The sequence below is a fragment of the Nannospalax galili genome, unplaced genomic scaffold, assembly GCF_000622305.1.
Source record: "Nannospalax galili isolate Female #2095 unplaced genomic scaffold, S.galili_v1.0 scaffold307, whole genome shotgun sequence".
Classification (NCBI taxonomy): Eukaryota; Metazoa; Chordata; class Mammalia; order Rodentia; family Spalacidae; genus Nannospalax; species Nannospalax galili.
Window position 1 is genome coordinate 955,713 of NW_008359625.1, and position 8,322 is coordinate 964,034.

Consider the following 8,322-nt stretch of genomic DNA (forward strand, 5'->3'; position numbering starts at 1 on the left):
GTGTGAGGCCCTGGGTTTGATCCCTGTACTTCCCTGCTCCCTAACACATACAAACACACACACACACACACACACACACACACACACACGGTTATGGAAGTTACTGTAATGAAAGTTAATCGCTACAAAAGCACTTGGCAAGGCAGAACAGCCGTATCTAGAAAAGGTCAGCCATCCATCCAGACATGTCCTGTACTTCAGCCCAGGAAGGTGGAAATTAACCATTCTTGTTCTCACTTATTTATCCAAGATATTTATCAGTGCCAGCACTGTTGAAGCCCAGAGAATAAATACACTGGTGAATATACACCAGGATCTCTGGGTACAGTGGTGCACACCTGTAGTCCCAGCACTTGGGAGATAGAGGCAGGAGAATCAGGAGTTCAAAGTCACTCTTCCCTACATAATGAGTTGGAGGTCAGTCTGGGTTCCATGAGACCCTATCTCAAACAAACTAAATAAATAATAGGCCTTGCAAGATGGCTTATCAGGTAAAGGCACTTCTGTTAAGCCTGATAACCTGAGTTCGAACTCTGGATTCACATGATGGAAGGAGAGAACCAACTCCCGCAAACTGACCTCTGACCTCCGCATGTGTGCTGTGACATACATGTGCTCATATATACATACATATATATACACACACATGAAATAAATAAATGTAATAATAAAAGTTAAGTAAATAACTAAAAATAAAAAAGACTACAAACACACCAGGAACATACCTGTCCACTGAACAATGGGTTGTCTACTCATGAAGGAAAACACATCTACTAGTAGATGGTGGGAAAACTCATTAAGAGGGTATTAAAGGGGACTTAAAGGATTTGTACTCTGGCTGGGTAATTCTAGAGACTCCCATGAAACAGAGGTTCAGTCTAGATTAGCTACTTTCTGGAAGTAGGAGGGAAGGGATATAAATCTAGTACTAGAAACTCAATATATGTTACCTAGAGAGGGACAGGTCATAGCTGTACAGAAATCCTCTCTTATCCATGGGAGATAGATTGCAAGACCCCCAGGGGATGGGTTGCAATTTCACCTGTTGCAGAGGTCCAGAATTCATTGAATCCTTTGGATGCAGGTGAAAGGAGTTCAACTGAGGATCCTATAATTCAAAACACCCATGGACTGCAAATTTCCCACCCTAGAGACATTTTTGGGGGGGTATTAAGTACTATTAGGTAATGTTAAAAGGGGCTGGTGAGGTAACGCTGCAGGTAAAAGTGCTCGCTACCAAATCTGATGACCTGAGTTTGGTCCCTGGGACCCACATGGTAGGAGAGAACTAACCACCACAAGTTGTCCTCTGACCACCACATGCATGCCATGGCACACATGCCCACAAATATACACACAATAAATAAATGTAAAGTTTTTTAAATGTTAAGAAGGTTGGGGTTGGAGAGATGCTCAATGGTTAAGAGTATTAGCTGCTTTTGTAGAGGACCCAAGCTCAGGTCTCACATGATGGCTAACAACTCCAGGGATCCAACAACGCTTTTCTGACCTTAAGCATTGCACATAGGGGTGCACTTACATGCATGAAGACAATATACTTATACAAATAAAGTGTTAAGAAGGTTATTGTTAATGATAGGCCTTTATTATAGGAAGCTTTATTATTATTTTAATATTTATGTCTATGTGTATGTATGGTTTTTTTGGCGTGAGTTTGTGTGTGTGTGTGTGTGTGTGTGTGTGTGTGTGTGTGTGTGTGTGTCTGAGTGAACTCATGGGCCACAGCATTCATGTGGAAGTCAGCAGACAACCTTGGCTGTCAGTCCTCACCTCACACCTTGTTTGAAGCAGGGTCTCTCATTTTGCTGCTGTGCTGTATTCTCCAGGCTAGCTTCCCAGGAAATCTCCGTTCCCTGCCTCCCATCTGGCCATACTGGGATTATGTACTGGGATACCTATACAGGTACCCTTTAATGTATACTTTTCCTTTAAAAAATGTAAGGTATTAGGATCAATTTGATCCTTTGACTGACAGCTATCAGAGCCTTTCTTCCATGCATGGCTGTCTTGAGCAGAGAACTGTCAACAAAGCAACTCCTAGCCAGGTGTGGTGGCCCTCGCCTTTAATTCCAGCACTCTGGAGGCAGAGGTGGGTAGATCTCTGTGAGATTGAGAACAGTCTGGTCTACATAGTGAGTTTGAGGCCAGCTGAGGATACACGGAGACCCTGTCTCAAAAAGACCAAAACCAACTAACCAAACAAAACCCAGAAAAACAACCAAACAACAACAAAACAAAGACAATGACAACAACAAAACCCCCTAAAGTAACCCCTCTTTTGGCAACCAGCCTGTCATCTTAGCATCTCACTTCAGAGACACCTTATAAAAACTACCCTTCAGAGCACCGCAGCCTCAGCTGACCATGACCTTGGCATTAGGAAGCCTTCCTCCAGTCATTACCACTTCCCACAAAGTGCTGAGGCTTTGGAAGACCTCACTGCAGACCTTGAATTGTAGGTAACCCTGCTCACTCAGAAGCTGCCCTCAAGGTGCTCTGACTCCACAGAAAGCTTGTGCCTTGTGCTAGGCAAGGCTTGTGATTGGTGGAACTGGACGCTGTCTGTGCTGTGATTGGTGCAAATTAAGACCCTATATTTGCATGCTGGAGAGTTGCCACACCCTTTCTGGCTATGTAACCCTTGGTGTTAACAGCATTAGGCTTAGGACTTTAGTTTTTTTTTGTTTGTTTGTTTGTTTTTCTTGTCTACTTGTGGTCTTTATCATAGCTAGAGTTGGTGGAGCTGGTGACAAGATGAGAAGGCGACTGGTGGCAGCCGCAGCCGCAGCCGCAGCAACAGCCTTGGCCAACAACAGCAGCCATAGTGGCAACAGCATCGTAAGTGGTGAGAAACCAGCTAAAAAGTCCCAGGAAGCAACCAGGGTTAGAAACTCGGAGGAACCGAGGTAGCTGAGATGATGAAGGGCAGAGGAGGTATAGAGGAGCTGAAAGTGCAGCGCCAAGACTGGAAGGCAGACGACCATGAAGAGACACAGAAGATGAGAGACCATGGGCCAGTCACTGAAGAGCTTCACAGAGCCTCTGTGTCTTAAGAATGAAGGTCCTAACCCAGCAGGTGAGAGTACTGGCTGCCAGGACTGACGACCTGAGTTTGATCTCCAGGACCCATGCGGTGGAAAGAAACAACACCTGCAAGTTGTCCTCTGACAGCCACACATATGCACTGTCATATGCATATGTGTGCAGGCACACATACATACATACATACATACATACATACATACATACAGTAATTTTAAAAAGAACTGAGGGTCCTGATACCCAAGGCTTGAAAGTGTAACTAGCTGCTGTCAGGGATCAAGGGTCCAAACAAGTAAGGTTTGAGAGCCAAAATTGCTGACACTGGCCGCTCCTACCACCAGTTGCTACTAGAGTCAAAGATTATAGGAGGGGCTGGGGAGATGGCTCAGAAGTTAAGAGCACTGGCTGCTCTTTCAGAGGACCCAGGTTTGGTTCCCAGCACACACTTGGCACTTAACAGCCATCTGTAATTCCAGTTCCAGGAGAATTTGATACCCTCTTCTGAACTCTGTAGGCATTGTATGACACGGGTACACTTACACACATGCAGGCTCATACACATAAAAAAAATTTTTTAATTAAATAAGGGACTAGAAAGATGGCTCAGTGGTTAAGAGCACAGGTTCCTCTTGCAGAAGACCGGGGTTGGATTCTCAGCATACACAGCAGCTAACAACTGTCTGCAACTCCAGTACCAGGGGAATCCGAAGTCTTGTTCTGACCTTCAAGGGCACCGCATGACTCAGGTGTATTTATACACATGCAAGGAATACACTCATAAGATAAAAATAGTAAAAAATTTTTTTGTCTTTTTTTTGAGACAGGGTCTCCCTGTAGCCCCAGCTGTCCTGGAACTCACTATGTAGACCAAGCTGGACTTGAACTCACAGAGATCCGCCTGCCTCTGCCTCCCGAGTGCTGGGATTAAAGGCGTGTGCCACCACGTTGGCTGCATGTATGTGAGTGCACCCGTGTTGTGCACTGCTGCGGAGGTCAGAAGAGGGCGTTGGATGCCCCTGGAACTGGAGTTAAGGACAGTTTGTAGCCACCATGTGGATGCTGGGAATCGAACCTGGGCCCTCTGCAAGAGCAGTGAGTGCTCTTAACCACTGAGCCATCTCTCCAGCCCCCAAAATAAATAAAATCTTAGAAATATAATAACCTATCTTAGGAAAAGGGAAGCAAAATAACTACATTTATGATTGCCACAGTGTCCCAGAGACAGAATGCCTGGACCAGCTTCTTCAAACACTTAGTAGTGTCTCTGGGTAAACAGTTACTCTTTTTAAAATTTTTAATTTAATTTAATTTATTTATTGGTCTTTTTGAGACAAGGTCTCCCCGTAGTCCCAGCTGGCCTGGAACTTGCTATGTAGACCAAGCTAGCCTCGAACTCACAGAGATCTATCTGCTTCTGCCTCCCAAGTGCTGGGATTAAAGGCATGTACCACCACGCCTGGCTAGATACTCTTTCTAAAATGCCATTTATTCTCCTTTTAAAATTCAGTTAGTCTCTTCTGTGATCAAAAAGAAACTGCTAGAAGCAAACTTTTAAAGTCCACTTGTCATGATATATGAGCAGTTCTATGTATTTCTGGGTTTGCTTTGGTGCTTTCAGCAGTTGCTCCTGGATTTTAACACTGATGTTCATGAGGAATATTGGTCTACAGTTTCTTTACTTGTAATGGCTTTGACATCATCAGACTAATAATGCACTCTAAATAAACCGAGAAGCACTTCTCTATTTGCTGAAAGAGTTTGTGTAGGATTAGTATCATTCTTTTAAACCTAGGTACATTTATTAACATTCACAAGTTAAGCTATGGACCCTGTAGCCCCAGCTGCCCTGGAACTCACTATGTAGACCAGGCTGGCCTAGAACTCCCAGTTCCGGAATGCTGGGATTAAAGGTGTGAGCCACATGCTCCATTCCAACCCATTAGAACTAAAACCCAGGACTAAATGCTAAACATACACTCCACCACTAAGTTACACCCCCAGCTCCAAGTTCAGTTATTTTTATTTTTTGTGTATGAGTGTTTTGCCTGCATGTATGTAGTGCACCCATATAGTGTAATGCCCATGGAGGCCAAAAGAGGGTTTGGCTCCCCTGGAACTGGAGTGCTAGGAACCAAACCCAGGTCCTCTGCAAGAGCAGCCAGTGCTCCGAACCATTGAGCCATCTCTCCAGCCCCTCGGGGTTAGTTCAAGCTCACTAACAAATATAAAAGTAGTGAAAAAGTTTGTGTTTTAGGTAAATTAACCATTTCATCCAAGTTGTCAGTTGTTATGTGTTGACATAAAGTTATGTAGAATATTCTCTTATTTACTTACTTTGTTATTGCATGTGCGTATGTGAGTATGGGCATGCATATTTCACGGCACATGTATGGAGGTCAGAGGACAGCATTTGGGAGTCCTCCTCTCCTTCCACCATGGATCAGGAATTGAACTCAGGTTGTCAGGTTTGTGAAGCCTTATCTCTAGCCAGCCCTCTCTTGTTAGTTAGGGCTTCAGGTTCTCTCCTTTGATTTTATATTGGAGGGACCAGATGGACTCAGGCAGGCTACTCAAAAGCTCTCCAGGAGAGTGAAGGAGCTCTGACTAGTTAGGCACACTCCCACAGCCTCAGCAGGATGGGGTCAAGGCCTACAGAGAAGGGATGAGACTAGGATGGCCAGTGGGAGGGACTAGAGATGATCCCAAATGGGGGCGGGTGGATATGGGCAGGGTGGATTTGGGCAATTCATTCTGGGAGGCTGAGTCAGGTACTCTCAGGCAGTCTCAGAGGGACTGGTTCAAGGCCCAAGGATGGGGATAGGTTATGTGGGCCACTACCAGCCAGCAAGGAAGCCTGAGCCCTGGAGCAGTGGGAGGGACCAGAGGAGGACCTTTTAGTTTCCAAATAAAGGAAGTCTGAAATGAATTCATCCCCATTGTCTATCTCAGTCTTTCTGATTACATCCATTTGTAATTTTTTTACTACAGATTCTAGCAGAGGGCTCTTGCAGCTAGAATACAGCATCTGTTCTCTTACACTTCGTGTGTATCCAGCCATTAAGCAAGCAAAAACAATAGACTCTAAGCAGTCTCCTTCAAGGGAATATTTTTACAGGAAGAAATATTGGTGTGCTGAATCCTCGGGAATCCTCATTAGCAAATCTTTTACTTCTTTATTTGTTGTATTGGCCAAAATTATTCATTTTGGGGGGTATCTATTTCCAAATTCAAGTAGTTGATGTATTTGTTACTCAGTTTTTCCAAAGCCTGAAAGCTTCTTGAGAACTAAGAAATACTACTCAGTGTAGTGCCAAATGCTTAGTGTTCACACCCACACCAGTTTGTACCTTATCAATTTAGTCTGTCCCACTTCTTTCTTCCTCCTCTTCCTCCTCCTCCTCCTCCTCCTCCTCTTCCTCCTCTTCCTCCTCCTTCTGAGACAGGGTCTCCCTGTAGCCACAGCTGGCCTGGATTCGCTATGGAGACCAGGCTGGCCTCGAATTCACAGAGATCCGCCTGCCTCTGCTGAGGTGAAAGGCCCTACTCCAAATACTTCTTCTTTTATGTGGCCACCTCCAAAGTCCTCTTTCAGAGTTGCTGTTGTTGCTGCACACAGCATTTTCTGACGAACATGAGAATGATCTAGAGACCATGCAATGCATATCCATTCATATCCTTGGGCATTCGGAGACTCTGACCTGAGTACTCTACAGCAGGGCTGCTTGTCTTCCAGTAGGGATAAAACAAAGGAATCATAATCCTGTTCCTAGGAAGCTGCAGGCTAATGACAGGAGCCAATCACAAGGTGCTCAGTTTCAATAGATATTTTCAGAAATCTGTATTTTTCGCTTCTGGCTCTGGCATAGTTATCTTCAACATCTTCACTGGCTTGGATGCCAGTCTGGTGGGACCTGGTGGTGAACTGTGGTGCAGGGTGTGACCTGGAACCCTTTTGTATTGCCAGTGGGAATGTAAAATGGTACAGCTACTATGGAAAATGGTATAATTCCTTTAAGAAATGAATACAATTACCATATGATCCAGCACTTCTACTTCTTGGTATATACTCTTGAGTGGCAAACCTATAAAGACAGAAAGGAGAAAAGTGGTTACACAGAGCTGGGGTACAGAGAAGAAGGGAGTTAGGATTGAATGAATTAACAGAATTTTAGTTTGGGGAATGAATACATTTTAGAGGTGAAGAATGGGATGATTGCAGAATAGTACACAGAACGGCACACTTTAAAATGGTTAAAATAGGGGCTGGAGAGATCGCTTAGTAGTTAAGAGTACTGGCTGTTCTTGCAGAAGACCTGGGATTGAATCCCAGCACCCACAAGGAGGCTAACAACTATCCATAACTCCATTTCTAGGGGATCCAATTCCCTCTTCTGTCCTCCTCAGGCACTGTACTACATGGTGTACTACATACATGCAAGCATAACACTCATACACATACAATAAAAATAAGTACATTTTTTTTTAAAACTAAAATATGTAAAATGATAGGCTGGGGCCATTGCTCAGTGATAGAGCACTTGTCTATCATGTACAAGGCCCTGCACTGATGTCTTAGCAAGAAAGACAAAAAATGGGGCTGGAGAGATGACTCAGTGGTTAAGAGGGCTTCCTTCTCTTTCAGAGGACCCAAGTTCAATTCCCAGCCTCTGGGGGATGGTGAGGGGAAGGTGGGGGGGGGGCGGGCTTAAGACCTCATCACTGTCTATAACTCTCCAACTCCAGAAGATCTGATGCCCTCTACTAATTTCCACTGGCACCTGCACACATAGCATACATTCACACACACACACACACACACACAAATTAAATTTAAAAAATAGTTAAAATGGCTAACTTTAGGTTACATGTGTTTTTCCACAATACAAAGAATGATGACTGAGACTTGCAGTAGGTTCTATGCAATCCATTTTAGTACTCAAGAAGCACTATTTCCCTGATGGATAGGATCTTTACTTCTTAATTTAAAATTAAAAATTATTGCCTCAGTGGTATTAGAAGAAAGAGAATATTGTCCCTGTAAATATAGGAATAAATCTGAGATGTAGAGCATTAATTTTCATGTCAAAATATTTTTTTTCAAGACAGGGTCTCATGTAGCCCAGACTGACCTTGAACTTGTTCAGTAGCTAAGACTAACTTTGGACTTTGGATCCTCCTGCCTCCATCTCCCACACGCTGACCTTGCGATCATTCTGCTTCCACTTTCCAGAAGCTGGACTTACAGGTGTGCACCACCAT

At 44.1% G+C, this 8,322-nt stretch overlaps 1 pseudogene; it reads right to left on the reverse strand.

The window, feature by feature from the left end:
- Nucleotides 1-2,727: 2,727 nt before the first annotated feature.
- Nucleotides 2,728-8,322, reverse strand: LOC103726128 (annotated as a pseudogene).